The 15562-nt window shown below is 50.3% G+C and overlaps 10 non-coding genes across 10 annotated transcripts; all 10 read right to left on the reverse strand.

The window, feature by feature from the left end:
• Positions 1-19: 19 nt before the first annotated feature.
• On the reverse strand, positions 20-101 carry TRNAL-AAG (transfer RNA leucine (anticodon AAG)). Its single transcript has one exon. It is a non-coding gene; the product is annotated as a tRNA-Leu (tRNA).
• Positions 102-490: 389 nt separating this feature from the next.
• TRNAL-AAG (transfer RNA leucine (anticodon AAG)) lies at positions 491-572 on the reverse strand. The gene has a single exon. It is a non-coding gene; the product is annotated as a tRNA-Leu (tRNA).
• A 5482-nt stretch (positions 573-6054) lies between these two features.
• On the reverse strand, positions 6055-6136 carry TRNAL-AAG (transfer RNA leucine (anticodon AAG)). The gene has a single exon. It is a non-coding gene; the product is annotated as a tRNA-Leu (tRNA).
• Positions 6137-7463: 1327 nt separating this feature from the next.
• Positions 7464-7545, reverse strand: TRNAL-AAG (transfer RNA leucine (anticodon AAG)). Its single transcript has one exon. It is a non-coding gene; the product is annotated as a tRNA-Leu (tRNA).
• Positions 7546-7777: 232 nt separating this feature from the next.
• On the reverse strand, positions 7778-7859 carry TRNAL-AAG (transfer RNA leucine (anticodon AAG)). Its single transcript has one exon. It is a non-coding gene; the product is annotated as a tRNA-Leu (tRNA).
• A 388-nt stretch (positions 7860-8247) lies between these two features.
• TRNAL-AAG (transfer RNA leucine (anticodon AAG)) lies at positions 8248-8329 on the reverse strand. The gene has a single exon. It is a non-coding gene; the product is annotated as a tRNA-Leu (tRNA).
• A 232-nt stretch (positions 8330-8561) lies between these two features.
• TRNAF-AAA (transfer RNA phenylalanine (anticodon AAA)) lies at positions 8562-8643 on the reverse strand. The gene has a single exon. It is a non-coding gene; the product is annotated as a tRNA-Phe (tRNA).
• Positions 8644-9344: 701 nt separating this feature from the next.
• On the reverse strand, positions 9345-9426 carry TRNAL-AAG (transfer RNA leucine (anticodon AAG)). The gene has a single exon. It is a non-coding gene; the product is annotated as a tRNA-Leu (tRNA).
• A 5656-nt stretch (positions 9427-15082) lies between these two features.
• TRNAL-AAG (transfer RNA leucine (anticodon AAG)) lies at positions 15083-15164 on the reverse strand. The gene has a single exon. It is a non-coding gene; the product is annotated as a tRNA-Leu (tRNA).
• Positions 15165-15396: 232 nt separating this feature from the next.
• TRNAL-AAG (transfer RNA leucine (anticodon AAG)) lies at positions 15397-15478 on the reverse strand. The gene has a single exon. It is a non-coding gene; the product is annotated as a tRNA-Leu (tRNA).
• Between the last annotated feature and the right edge of the window lie 84 nt (positions 15479-15562).

Below are 15562 nucleotides of genomic sequence, written 5' to 3' on the forward strand. Positions count from 1 at the left end.
AGAGAAGCAATAGAAGTTTTGGCAGCGGTGGGATTCGAACCCACGCCCCCGAAGAGACTGGTGCCTTAAACCAGCGCCTTAGACCGCTCGGCCACGCTACCGATGCTTCGTAATATATTATAATGCAATGTTCAATGAACTGGACAAACGATCAGGTAGAGAAGCAATAAAAGTTTCGGCAGCCTTGGGATTTGAGCCCACGCCCCCGTAGAGACTGGTGCCTTAAACCATCGCCTTAGACCGTTCGGACATGCTACCGATGGCTGGCACTATTTTATAATACAATATTCAGTACATTAGATGAACGACCTTGTAGAGAAGCAATAAAAGTTTTGGCAGCGGTGGGATTCGAACCCATGCCCCCGAAGAGACTGGTGCCTTAAACCAGTGCCTTAGACTGTTCGGACATGCTACCGATGGGGTGCACTCTTTCATAATACAATATTCAATACATTGGATGAACGACCTTGTAGAGAAGCAATAGAAGTTTTGGCAGCGGTGGGATTCGAACCCACGCCCCCGAAGAGAGTGGTGCCTTAAACCAGCGCCTTATGCCGCTCGGCCACGCTACCGATGCTTCGTAATATATTTTAATGCATTGTTCAATGAACTGAACAAACGATCAGGTAGAGAAGCAATAAAAGTTTCGGCAGCCTTGGGATTTGAGCCCACGCCCCCGAAGAGACTGGTGCCTTAGCCTTAAACCATCGCCTTAGACCGTTCGGACATGCTACCGATGGCTGGCACTATTTTATAATACAATATTCAGTACATTGGATGAACGACCTTGTAGAGAAGCAATAAAAGTTTTGGCAGCGGTGGGATTCTAACCCATGCCCCCGAGGATACTGGTGCCTTAAACCAGCGCCTTAGACCGCTCGGCCACGCTACTTTTTTTTTCTTTATTGCCTGTTTTCGGCTCACGTAAACAATACACATATTAACTGATAATTACACAACACAATCCAAAACATTGTAAAAACCGTGGCTCAAACGATGTGGCCACGCATCTGTTAAAATGTTTTTATCGTCGATAGTAATTCGACGCGCGGCAACCATTCTGGGAAGAATTCCTCCAACTTTTGTTCATCCACAAAATTTCTTATATACTCTTTGAAGTACTGGGTGGGTGCTCGTGCATCTACATCAAAGTGCATGGCTGCCATCCTGGATTTCCAAATGCTATGAAGAGCCCTAAGCATTATCATATCAAATTGGGTACCGTTGTCACTTTGTATTTACAAATAGCTGATGCCATGTGCATCAAGGGGGAAATCGTTTTTGATCGTGCACTGAAGCACATCCCAAAGAAAGATAGCATCACAGCAGTCAATGAATACATGCTCAATTGTCTCCTCCTTTCTGCGTATTATGCAATGAGTGCCCCAAGGAACGTAGAACCCCTTTGCAGCCATCCAGGTTTTGACGGTCAGCGTACCGGTATGTAATTTAAAAAAGAAATTCTTAGCACCTGGCGATATTTTCATCGCCTTGACGCGCTTTAGTACAGTGTGGCCATGGCATACATTGTAAAGGGACCGATACAAAGGCACTGGTAAAAACACATCACATAGGTCCTTGTACAACTTTCTTCGTCAGAAGTGTGGCCATGGCATACATTGTAAAGGGACCGATACAAAGGCACTGGTAAAAACACATCACATAGGTCCTTGTACAACTTTCTTCGTCAGACTTGACTCAAGTATTCAAGTGAAAACCGCACTGACAGAAACCTACAAGAAAGTGCAACTTCGCGGAGAAAGCCATAAACACCACCAGGTACGCTGCAGGTTGATACAACCATGTTAGGCAAGTGTTGCCCCAGGCGAAGTTGACAGACAGTGCGAAGGAATGGGTTGTCGACGTCTCTAAAGAAACAAAATCGATTGACTACCTGTCTTAAAAACAAATGCGACAAGCCGAGTTCTCCATTTCGCACTCGAAGAAATAAATTGGTCCGACTCGATCTTTCCCAAGACGATTCCCACACAAAGCGAACACACGGTGAAATTTTTGGATGTTTACCCTTGAACAATGTAAGACTTGTAAGATATACCAAATTTTACTCACTAAGAATATGTTGCAAATTGTGGCTTTAGAAAACATAGATCAATTCCAGCCATTCCACTTGTTCACTCTTTCCTGCAGGTTATCTACTTGGCTCCTCCAGTACGAGTCGCTGTCTTTGTAGCATTCGAGGGGGGCACCCAAGTATTTCACCGGTGTCGTAACAAACCTTATGCTGGCAAAACTGTCTGGGGTTTCCGCCCAGTCACTGTGCCAAAAGCCAAGGCATTTTCCCCAGTTTACAGCGCTGCCACTTGCAGCACAGAAGTTAGTAACGCATTTGACAGCATCTGCTATGCTGTCAGAGTCCGCGCAAAAAATGGCAATATCGTCCGCATAAGCCAACAGTCGGACTTCAACCTCGTGCAGCTTAAACCCACGGACACAGTCATTCTCTATGACACTCAAACAAAAGGACTCTATGTACAAACAAAACAATAGTGGTGAGAGAGGACAACCCTGACGGACCGAACGCTTGACTGGGATGCGCTTCCCCACCACCTTGTTAACGATTAGCCGCGTTGAGCAGTCTCGGTACGCCATGACAACCCCCTCTTTGATTATTTTCCCTAGATTCACATAATCTAGGATGCACAGCAGAATTTCATGAGGCACCCTGTCAAAAGCCTTCTCGAGGTCGATTTGCAGCCTTGCGACTCGCGCACCAATAGCGTCGCAACATTCGAGGATGCTCCGGGCTGCGTGTATATTCGTGAGGATAGTTCGACCTTCAATGCCGCACGTCTGACGCGGCCCCACGAGCTCCGTAATGACTGTTTGCAACCTTTTAGCTAGGATTTTCATGAATATCTTGTAATCTCCATTAGTGAGGCAGATTGGGCGGTAAGAATTTACTTTGCGCAGTGCAACGGGGTCTTCCGATTTTGGTATAAGAACAGTGTGAGATGATGAAAAGGACGGGGGTAATATTTTCAGCTCGAATGCCTCATTATAAACGTCGGCTAAGACTGGTGTTATTTCAAACTTGAAACACTTATAGAAGACGGAAGTCAGACCATCAGGGCCAGGCGATTTCCCGGGATGCATACTTTCAATAGCACTGTTAACTTCCTCTTCCGAAATGGGTTCCTCCAATAATTCTTTTGCATTATTGTCAAGCTTTGGCATCAGCGGTAAAAAATCTTTTCTAAACGATCTACATCAACTGAGCTGGCGGCGAATAAACCATTGAAGTGCTCAAAGAAAGCACGCTTGATAACATTTGCGACATCGCTGACTTCACCCTCGTGTTCAATTTCTGTTATCTGATTACGACGCGCATGCCACTTTTCTGAGCCCAACGCCCTTTTTGACGGTGCTTCTGCCGTTATCAGTCGCTCGGCTCTTGCCCGAACCATAGCACCGCGGTATCTTTCGACATCGAACCGCTCAATTTTACTTTTCAACGCGCGAATATCTTCAAGAAACATGCCGGGCATTCTACATTCTTCGAGGAGCAATTTTTCCAGGTTTCTGCGCATGAGCTTTTCTTCTGCTCCTTTTTCTCTGCTTATAGCGCTCGAGCGTTCCAAAGCCTTCAATTTAACGACCTGCTTGAAGTTCTCCCATTTTTCTCTAAACGTCTTTTTACTGCGAACTTTCATTTTTTAACTTCCGTCATTACTTCCTCCATAAATTTTTCATCACTCAGCAGATTCGAATTCAATTTCCATAGTTGCCACTCGAAGGCCCTTTTCGTTTCTTTCGTGCTAGCTACTACAAAGCTAACCAAGCAGTGGTCACTAAATGAAACGGCGTTAACACGGTATGCCTTGCAAAGCGGCACCAATTCTACACTCACGTACGCCCTATCTAGTCGGGCATGGCTGGCTGCCTGAAAGTGGGTGTACTGCATAGTCCGGCCACCACCGAGACATTCAGCCACATCCTCCAAACCATGTTCTCCTACCATATCGCTTAAGACAGCCGTACTTGCATCCCTGTAATGTCGTTCACTAGTTTTGTCTTTGGCTGAAAGGACGCAGTTGAAATCGCCAATAATGATTAGAAGCCTATTACATTTGGTATACTGCTTTAGTTGTTCGAAAAATATGCGTCTTTCGTCAGTGACAGTCGGTGCGTACAAGCATATTACGCGCCATTCCAATCCCGAAAACAAAAGATCGCAAACAATGAGCCGACCAGACGGACATGACGTTGAGGCTTCTACTTTAGCACCCAGACTCTGTCTGACGAACAAAACGCAACCGGAAGAAGTCCCTATGGCATGGCTAACTATAGCAGAATACCGTGGCAAGAATTGGCGCACCATGCCCCCAGTTTCATCATCACCATGGACTTTATCTCTTGGACTGCCAGTATGTCAAGGTCGAGGTCACTTACTAGCCGATAAAGTTGACATTGTTTTCTCCGTGAGGCCAGGCCACGCACATTTAAAGTGGCCACACGGATTGAATTTTCTATTTGCACCATTGTAAGGCTACGAAAAACCCAGGGGCATGGCGCTTACCTTACAACTGCAATTCCTTCCTGAACGCCTTGTCCGAGTACAGTCCTTAAGTTGGCGAAGGCGGCGTTTCCGCCGTCTTGCGCTCCGACGAAATGTTTGGCCGTGGCCGGATGGTAGGCCGCCGAGCGGGAGTCGTCTTGGCGGGTGGTTCTTCCAGCGAGGCAGCAGTGGTGCCCTTGTCTTTTTTCCCTTCGTCACGGGGACACTTCCCCGTCACAGTGCCACTGTCGCTTTCAATCCCAGTCATCGGTTCAGCCTCGGAGGGGGTCTCGTCTGCTGAGCCAAGACACGTGTCGCCGGTGCTGCTTGCATCCACCTTTTCACTACTTTCGCCTACGCCTTCATATGGAAGCCCGGCGTCGGGCTTACCTGGTGCTTCACACACGCTCTCTTCTTGACGGCATGACGACCCATGTTCCACAGCACAGCTCGGGTTAACTCCTGCTGTTTCTTCCGAGTCTGCTTCGTCCATGAGGTGCTCCAGTGCATCACTTTCCTGCGCTGGTCCAGTCACACTGGCATATGTCTTCGCGCAGTCGGCGTCTTCGTGGCCGAAGCGGCGACAACGACTGCAGCGGGGTACTCGGCAGTCGCGACGTATGTGACCGGTACTCTTGCACCGTAGGCACAACGGTGCACGGCCTGGAACGACACGAGAGTCAGCTCTCCGGCAATCTTGAGCTGGTGCGGAATGTCATCCACCTTGACGTCAGCTTTAGTCCCACAGACCGCGTCGTTGAGCCCTTTTCTGTGATGCCCGGTGCTCGCCACTTCTCCCGTTTCACTTCGAACACTTTCCCATAGGGAGTCAAGGCAACACGCACGTCTTCGTCGGTCACGCCGTGCAGCAACCAGTGAAACTTCAAGCGAACCTCGCGGTTATTTGGGTCAATGAGCAAACATGGGCGATCCTTTACCTTCACATCGATGGCGGAGAGTAACTTCCGAGCAGCCTCAGCACTCGTCAGTGTCACAGCCCATACGTGGTTCATTTGATACGCCCCCAACGCCAAAACGTCGTCGAGCGCACCAAGCTTGGCCAAAGTGTCCCGGTAATCTTCGACGCGGTAAGGCCGGGCTCTCGGATCACCATGCATGAAAACGGTATTCGCAGCGATGCGTCCGGAAGGCAGATTGGGCAAAATCACCTGATAATCGTCGGCGCTAGGCGCAAAAACCCTGTCACTGCGGCCCGGTCGGGCCGCTGATACCGCTCCGTCGGAGGGGAACATTCCGCGACCGTATGGCTCGAAAGCCGGAAGTGGAATGCGCTCGGCCACGCTACCGATGGTTGGTTATATATTATAATTCAATGTTCAATGATCTGGACAAACAATCAGGTAGAGAAGCAATAAAAGTTTCAGCAGCCTTGGGATTTGAGCCCACATCTCGAAGAGACTGGTGCTTTAAACCAGCACCTTAAACCGCTCGGCAAACCTACCAATGGCTGGCACTATTTTAGATTATAATATTCAATACATTGAATGAACGACCTTGTAGAGAAGCAATAAAAGTGTTGGCAGCGGTGGGATTCGAACCCATGCCCCCAAAGAGACTGGTGCCTTAAACCAGCGCCTTAGACCGCTCGGCCACGCTACCGATGCTTGGAAATATATTATTATGCAATGTTCAATGAACATGACAAACGATTAGGTAGAGAAGCAATAAACGTTTCGGCAGCGTTGGGATTTGAGCCCACGTCCCCGAAGAGACTGGTGCCTTAAACCAGCACCTTAGACCACTCGGCCACGCTACCGATGGCTGGCACTATGACATAATTCAATATTCAATACATTGGATGAACGATATTGTAGAGAAGCAATAAAAGTTTTGGCAGCGGTGGGATTTGAACCCAAGCCCCCGAAGAGACTGGTGCCTTAAACCAGCGCCTTAGACCGCTCGGCCAAGCTACCGATGCTTGGTAATATATTGTAATGCAATGTTCAATGAACTGGACAAACGATTACGTTGAGAAGCAATAAAGGTTTGGCAGCGGTGGGATTCGAGCCCCCGCCCACGAAGAGACTGGTGCCTTAAACCAGCGCCTTAGAACGCTCGGCCACGCTAGCGATGCTTGTTAATATATTATATTGATGTTCAATGAACTGGACAAACTATTAGGTAGAGAAGCAATAAAAGTTTCAGCAGCGTTGGGATTTCAGCCCACGCTCCCGAAGAGACTGGTGCCTTAAACTAGCACCTTAGACCGCTCGGCCACGCTACCGATGGCTTGCACTATTTTATAATTCAATATTCAATACATTGGATGAACGACCTTGTAGAGAAGCAATAAATGTTTTGGCAGCGGTGGGATTCGAACCCACGCCCCCGAGGAGACTGGTGCCTTAAACCAACGCCTTAGAACGCTCGGCCGCGCTACCGATGCTTGTTTATATATTATATTGCAATGTTCAATGAACTGGACAAACTATTAGGTAGAGAAGCAATAAAAGTTTCAGCAGCGTTGGGATTTGAGCCCACGCCCCCGAAGAGACTGGTGCCTTAAACTAGCACCTTAGACCGCTCGGCCACGCTACCGATGGCTTGCACTATTTTATAATTCAATATTCAATACAATGGATGAACGACCTTGTACAGAAGCAATAAAGGTTTGGCAGCGGTAGGATTCAAACCCACGCCCACGAAGAGACTGGTGCCTTAAACCAGCGCCTTAGAACGCTCGGCCACGCTACCGATGCTTGGTAATATATTATATTGCAATGTTCCATGAACTGGACAAACCATTAGGTAGGGAAGCAATAAAAGTTTCAGCAGCGTTGGGATTTGAGCCCACGCCCTCGAAGAGACTGGTGCCTTAAACTAGCACCCTAGGCCACTCGGCCACGCTACCGATGGCTTGCACTATTTTATAATTCAATATTCAATACATTGGATGAACGATCAGGTAGAAATGGAATAAATGTTTTGGCAGCGGTGGGATTCGAAACCACGCCCCCGAGGAGACTGGTGCCTTAAACCAGCGCCTTAGACCGCTCGGCCACGCTACCTATGCTTGGCGATATATTATAATGCAATGTTCAATGAACTGGACAAACGATTAGGTAGAGAAGCAATGAATGTTTCGGCACCGTTGGGACTTGAGCCCACGCCCCCGAAAAGACTGGTGCCTTAAGCCAGCACCTTAGACCGCTCGGCCACGCTACCGATGGCTGGGGCTATTATATAATTCAGGATTCAATTCATTCAATGAACGACCTTGTAGAGAAGCAATAAACGTTTTGACAGCGGTGGGATTCGAACCCACGCCCCCGAAGAGACTGGTGCCTTAAACCAGCGCCTTAGACCGCTCGGCCACGCTACCGATGGTTGGTACAATTTTATAATGCAATCTTGAATAAACGGGATGAACCACTATGCAGAGAAGCAATAAAAATTTTGCCAGCAGTAGGATTCGAACCCACGCCCACGAAGATACTTGTGCCTTAAACCAGCACCTTAGACCGCTCGGCCACGCTACCGATGTTTGGTTATATATTATATTGCAATGTTCAATGGTCTGGACAAACGATCAGGTAGAGAAGCAATAAATATTTTGGCAGCGATGGGATTCGAACCCACGCCCCGAAGAGACTGGTGCCTTAAATTAGCACCTTAAACCGCTCGGCAAACCTACCGATGGCTGGCGCTATTTTATAGTATAAAATTCAATACATTGAATGAACGACCTTGTAGAGAAGTAATAAAAGTTTTGGCAGCGGTGGGATTCGAACCCACGCCCCCGAACAGACTGGTGCCTTAAACCAGCGCCTTAGACCGCTCGGCCACGCTACCGCTGCTTCGTAATATATTATAACGCAATGTTCAATAAACTGGACAAACGATCAGGTAGAGAAGAAATAAAAGTGTCGGCATCGTTGGAATTTGAGCCCACGCCCCCGAAGAGACTGGTGCCCTAAACCAGCGCCTTAGACCGCTCGGCCACGCTACCGATTGTTGGAACAAATTTATAATGCAATCTTGAATAAACGGCATGAACCACTATGCAGATAAGCAATAAGAATTTTGCCGGCAGTGGGATTCGAACCCACGCCCCCGAAGAGACTGGTGCTTTAAACCAGCACCTTAGACCGCTCGGCCACGCTACCGATAGTTGGTACAATTTTATAATTCAATATTCAATTCATTGGATGAACGACCTTGTAGAGAAGCAATAAAAGTTTTGGCAGCGGTGGGATTCAAACCCACGCCCCCGAAGAGAATGGTGCCTTAAATGAGCGCCTTAGATCTCTCGGCCACGCTACCGATGCTTCGCATTATATTAAATGCAATGTTCAATGAACTGGACAAACGATCAGGTAGAGAAGCAATGAAAGTTTCGGCAGCCTTGGGATTTGAGCCCACGCCCCCGAAGAGTCTGGTGCCTTAAACCAGCACCTTAGACCGCTCGGCAAACCTACCGATGGCTGGCAATATTTTATAATTCAATATTCAATTCATTGGATGAACGACCTTGTAGAGAAGCAATAAAAGTTTTGGCAGTTGTGGGATTCGAACCCACGCCCCCGAAGAGAGTGGTGCCTTAAGCCAGCGCCTTAGACTGCTCGGCCACGCTACCGATGGTTGGTTCAAGTTTATAATGCAATCTTGAATAAACGGGATGAACCACTATGCAGAGAAGCAATAAAAATTTTGGCAGCAGTGGGATTCGAACCCGCGCCCACGAAGAGACTTGTGCCTTAAACCAGCACCTTAAACCGCTCAGCAAACCTACCGATGGCTGGAACTACTGTATCATATAAAATTCTATACATTGAATGAACGAACTTAAGAGAAGCAATAAAAGTTTTGGCAGCGGTGGGATTCGAACCCACGCCCCCAAAGAGACTGGTGCCTTAAACCAGCGCCTTAGACCGCTCGGCCACGCTACCGATGTTTGGTATGTGAGGAGGTTTATTAGCCGTTAAAGCCAGCGACGAGACAGCGTCAAGAACCGTCCAGCGATCGGCACAGCAACGAACCGAAGCACGAGCCGAGAGAGCCAGGCGTTGGCGATGCTGCTCACTGCAGGCACAACTTCTTCTTCACAATCGCCCCCGCTGAAAAAGGAGCCATCCTGGCGACTTAAGAAGATTCAGGCAAAGGCTCATGGTACGGTTTCAGTCGGGAAACATGGACGATGTCACGTGCCCGCCGGCGCATGTCGTCCGATCGGGAAACTGGTTCAATTAGGAAATTAACCGGAGAGGTTTTCTCCAAAACGGTGTAAGGCCCCTCGTACCGGGGGACAAGTTTCGAGGAGAGTCCCGGTGTTTGGTATGGGATGGCAAGCCACACAAGAGACCCTGGGGCATAGTTGGGATCCGGAAGAGAGGTGCTACGGGTTTCTTTCTGGCGTTGTTGTTCTTCCGAGGTGAACGCACGGGCGAGCTGGCGGCACTCTTCGGCTTGTCTAGCAGCATCGGAGATAGGTGGACACTCGGAAGCATCAGGACGGTAAGGAAGTAGGGTATCAATTGTATGGGAAGGCTCACGTCCGTAAAGAAGAAAGAAAGGTGAGAATCCCGTGGTGGTTTGTATTGCGGTGTTATATGCGAACGTGACGTATGGGAGAACACGGTCCCAGTTGCTGTGATCAGATACCACGTACATTGAGAGCATATCACCTAGCGTGCGGTTGAACCGTTTTGTTAGTCCGTTAGTCTGCGGGTGGTATGCTGTCGTTTTCCGATGAATGACGTGGCATTCCGAAAGCAGAGTTTCGACGACCTCGGAAAGAAAAGCGCGGCCTCTGTCACTAAGGAGCTCTCGAGGTGCACCATGTCGAAGGATAAAGCGTTGCAAAATGAAAGAGGCGACATCCTCAGCTGTAGCGCTCGGCAAGGCGGCTGTTTCGGCGTAGCGTGTCAGGTGGTCGACCGCCACTATAATCCACCGATTACCATGTGGTGTCAATGGAAGGGGACCGTAGAGGTCAACGCCGACGCGATCAAATGGCTTGGCAGGGCATGGAAGTGGCTGCAATGCGCCAGTCGCACGTGGCAGTGTTGATTTACGTCGCTGGCAGTCAGGACAGCACTTCACGAATTTACGTACAAAATTGTACATGCCGCGCCAGTAATAGCGATGGCGAAGGCGTTCATATGTTTTGAACACTCCGGCGTGGCCACATTGCGGATCGTCGTGAAGGGAGGCGCATACTTGCGATCGTAAAGTGCGTGGAATGACCAGCAACCACCGGCGGCCATCGGGAGCGTAGTTGCGTCGATGAAGAAGTTGATCGCGGATGGCGAAATGGAAAGCTTGACGTCGGAGGGATCTAGATACTGGAAGGTTGGGCGTGCCAGATAAATATTCGATAAGAGAGGCGATCCACGGGTCACGACGTTGTTCGGTGGCAATCTAGTCGAGATTTAGCGATGACAAGGTCTGGAGGCAAGTGTTTCCGCACGTCTGATCTGGTGGTAAAGGTGAGCGGGACAGGGCATCAGCGTCAGAGTGTTTGCGTCCGCAGCGGTATACGACGCGAATGTTGTACTCCTGGATGCGGAGTGCCCATCGCGCAAGGCGGCCAGAAGGGTCTTTCAATGTGGAGAGCCAGCAAAGCACGTGGTGATCAGTTACTAGATCGAACGGGCGGCCGTATAAGTACGGCCGGAACTTTCCAAGCGCCCACACCAGAGCCAAACACTCTTTTTCTGTCACGCTGTAATTAGTTTCGGCTTTCGTCAGAGTGCGGCTAGCGTAGGCTACAACGTATTCTGAATAGCCGGGCTTTCGTTGAGCGAGGACCGCGCACAGCCCGACGCCGCTGGCGTCGGTGTGCACTTCGGTAGGAGCCGTCGGGTCGAAGTGGCGAAGAATAGGTGGGGAAGTGAGCAGCCGGCGCAGAGTAGTGAAGGCAACGTCACATGCAGGAGACCAGGAGGTGAGGTTCACGTCACCGCGAAGAAGCTGGGTTAACGGTGACATGATAGATGCAAAATTGCGAACAAAGCGCCGGAAATAGGAGCATAGGCCTACAAAACTGCGAAGTTCTTTCATGGTCGTCGGCTTGGGAAATTCTGCGACTGCTCGAAGTTTTGCTGGGTCTGGTAATACGCCGTGCTTGGACACGATGTGGCCTAGGATGACGAGCTCGCGTGCAGCGAAGCGGCATTTTTTTAGGTTAAGCTGCAGGCCAGCGTTGGTCAGACAACTCAAAACGTGCCTGAGGCGAAGGAGGTGCGTAGGAAAGTCATGGGAGAAAACCACGACATCGTCGAGGTAACAGAGGCACATATTCCATTTGAGGCCACGTAGCGTATTATCCATAAGACGTTCAAACGTGGCAGGCGCGTTACAAAGCCCAAAGGGCATGACGTTAAATTCATATAGTCCGTCTGGTGTAATAAATGCCGTTTTTTGGCGATCGGCTTCTGCCATTGGGACCTGCCAGTAGCCAGACCGCAAATCTAGCGACGAGAAAAATTCCGCTCCGTGAAGGGTGTCAATGGCGTCATCAATGCGCGGCAAAGGATAGACGTCCTTGCGGGTTATCTTATTCAAACGACGATAGTCCACGCAAAATCGGATAGATCCGTCTTTCTTACGCACCAGGACGACGGGAGACGCCCAGGGACTGTGAGATGGTCGAATGACGTCTCTACGAAGCATATCTTCGACTTGATCGTTGATGACGCGGCGCTCTTCAGCGGAGACACGGTATGGTCTTTGACGCAGTGGCTGGTGTAGGCCGGTGTCAATATGATGTTTGACTTGTGATGTGCGGCCCAGTTGAGGTTGCGACACATCGCACGAACTCCTGAACTCATGGAGAAGATCCAGCAGGTCAGCATGTTCGGTGGGAGTGAGAGTGTCGGCGATGGCGCTTGAAAACGTATCATTGGACGACTCCCCGAGTGCCGACAGTGCTTTTGGGTGGTCGCAGTAGTCGTCCGGGACATCAAACAAAAATGAAGGGTCGAGATCCTGCACGCGGCCGAGACATTCCCCCGCATGCAATGTGACAGGTGTGGAAAGCGGATTCCTTACGAACATGTTGCTTCTTCCGGCGGCAAGGTCAATTGTTGCGAAAGGCAGCGGCAAAGCTCGACGACATTTGAAGATATCGGAAGGCATAAAAAGAACTGTAGCGTCAGTGTAGGCGTTGCATGAAACGGGAACAAGGGCGAAATTTCCAGGCGGAATATCGGTATCTTCATGAACGAGCAACTTCGGCGGCTGATCAGGAGCGTCCAGTAATGGGAAATCACACAAGGGCGAAAACTCAACTTCGGCGCGTGCGCAGTCAATGACGGCATTATGGCGGGATAGGAAGTCCCACCCGAGGATGACGTCATGCGAACAGACAGGAAGAACAATAAACTCCACGATGTAAAGAATGCCTTCGATGGAGACTCTTGCAGTGCAGGCTGCGAGAGGCGTTACTTGCTGTGCGCTTGCGGTGTGAAGTGACAGTCCCGAAAGCGGAGTCGTTACTTTGCGTAATAAACGGCAGAGATTAGCGGCAATAACAGAAACAGCGGCGCCAGTGTCCACAAGGGCGAAAGTACAATAACCTTCAACAGTTACTGCGACCACGTTAGCAGGAGAGGAGCGAGGGCTTAGACAGTTCGAAAACGGCGCAGTTCTTGCCTCTTGAACTGCGTTGCTTAGTTTTCCTGGTCGGAGGGTCCGGGCCGACGACGCATGGGGGAGGGCGATCGCCGACGAGGAGAGGGTGCGCGTTGCGGCTGGAAGTCAAGGTGGTCAGTAGGCGCATAGCGAGGTGGCGAGACCGGCCCGTATTGGACGAAAGGTTGGCTGCCGGGATGCGACGACCGGGCATAGTTGCCGAACGTCTGAGGTCAACGGCGGCATTAGCGAGCGACGTGTCCGGGAGTGAAGCAAGCGTAGCAAATCGGTCGGTTATCGGGCGTCCTCCAGGGATTGGCGACTGGTGCTGCCGCCCAAGGTGCAGTATAAGCAGCCGGGTGTGCGGGCTGTGAGCGCGTGGTGTAGGGTGGTTGCGGGAGCCTACGTACAGCGTCTGCATATGTGAGCGGCGCGGCTACGGGCTGCATCTCTTGCGAAAAGGCGACAGGCGGAGCCACAGGCTGCGTTGCATAGGTGAGGGGCGCGGCCACAGGCTGAACGGCTGGCGGATAGGCGACAGGAGGGCCTACCGGCTGAGCAGAACGCTGGCAGTGGCCAAGGCTGGATAGAGGCGGCTCGTGGTGCGCAACAGGAACAGCTTGGGCAACCTCCTCCGAAATAGCAGTGCGAAGCGGGGCAGGTAGACGGGTGGTGGTCTCGTGAGTGAAGGGCACAAGGGAAAGTTGGCGGGCGACTTCCTCACGGACGAAGGCTCGAACTTGCTGAAGCAGTGGTGAATTGTCCGGCAGGGTGTCGAAACTGGACAGTGACTCACCACCATGCTGAGGCTGCCGAGTGAGAGTGCGTTGTTTCTTCAACTCGTCGTAGCTCTGACACAAGCTGACGACTTCGGAAACTGTGCTTGGATTTCTTGCCAAGAGCATCTGAAATGCGCCGTCGTCGATGCCCTTCAGGATGTTTTTGACCTTGTCAGATTCGGTCATGGTGTCATTCACACGTCGACAAAGGTCGATGACGTCCTCAATATAACTGGTAAAGGTCTCGCCAGTCTGCTGAGAGCGGACGCGCAAGTGCTGTTCTGCCCTCTGCTTGCGGACAGCCGGCCGACCGAACACTTCAGCACATGACGTCTTGAAGACGCTCCATGTGGGGATGTTGTGTTTGTGGTTATTAAACCACAATTCGGCGACGCCAGTGAGATAAAATATCACGTAGCCCAGCTTGTCGGCTTCATCCCACTTATTGTTGGCGCTCACCAGTTCGTAGTGCTCGAGCCAGTCTTCGACGTCGGTCCCATCCGCACCGCTGAAGACCTTCGGCTCCCGTAGTTTAGGATGGCCAGGGCAGTTGAACTGGAGCGATGGCGTCGATGTAGTGGCGTTGGCAGTCATGACAGGTGGTAGCGTGCGGCTTCGCAGCTCCAGGGTGTAGCAACGGGGATTAACAGCACCTCCACCAAATGTGAGGAGGTTTATTAGCCGTTAAAGCCAGCGACGAGACAGCGTCAAGAACCGTCCAGCGATCGGCACAGCAACGAACCGAAGCACGAGCCGAGAGAGCCAGGCGTTGGCGATGCTGCTCGCTGCAGGCACAACTTCTTCTTCACAGGTAATATATTATAATGCAATGTTCAATGATCTGGACAAACGATCAGGCAGAGAAGCAATAAAAGTTTCGGCATCGTTGGGATTTGAGCCCACGCCCCCGAAGAGACTGGTGCCTTAAACCAGCGCCTTAGACCGTTCGGACATGCTACCGATGGCTGGCACTATTTCATAATACAATATTCAATACATTGGATGAACGACCTTGTAGAGAAGCAATAAAAGTTTTGGCAGCGGTGGGATTTGAACCCACGCCCCCGAAGAGACTGGTGCCTTAAACCAGCGCCTTAGACTGTTCGGACATGCTACCGATGGCTGGCACTATTTCATAATACAATATTCAATACATTGGATCAACGACCTTGTAGAGAAGCAATAAAGGTTTTGGCAGCGGTGGGATTTGAACCCACGCCCCCGAAGAGACTGGTGCCTTAAATCAGCGCCTTAGATCGCTCGGCCACGCTACCGATGCTTCGCATTATATTATATTGCAATGTTCAATGAACTGGACAAACGATCAGGTAGAGAAGCAATAAAAGTTTCGGCATCGTTGGGATTTGAGCCCACGCCGCCGAAGAGACTGGTGCCTTAAACCAGCGCCTTAGACCGTTCGGACATGCTACCGATGGGGTGCACTCTTTTATAATACAATATTCAATACATTGGATGAACAACCTTGTATAAAAGCAATAGAAGTTTTGGCAGCGGTGGGATTCGAACCCACGCCCCCGAAGAGACTGGTGCCTTAAACCAGCGCCTTAGACCGCTCGGCCACGCTACCGATGCTTGGTAATATATTATATTGCAATGTTAATTGAACTGGACAAACGATTAGGTAGAGAAGCAATAAATGTTTCGGCAGCGT

Source organism: Rhipicephalus microplus, chromosome 3 (assembly GCF_043290135.1).
Source record: "Rhipicephalus microplus isolate Deutch F79 chromosome 3, USDA_Rmic, whole genome shotgun sequence".
Taxonomy (NCBI): Eukaryota; Metazoa; Arthropoda; class Arachnida; order Ixodida; family Ixodidae; genus Rhipicephalus; species Rhipicephalus microplus.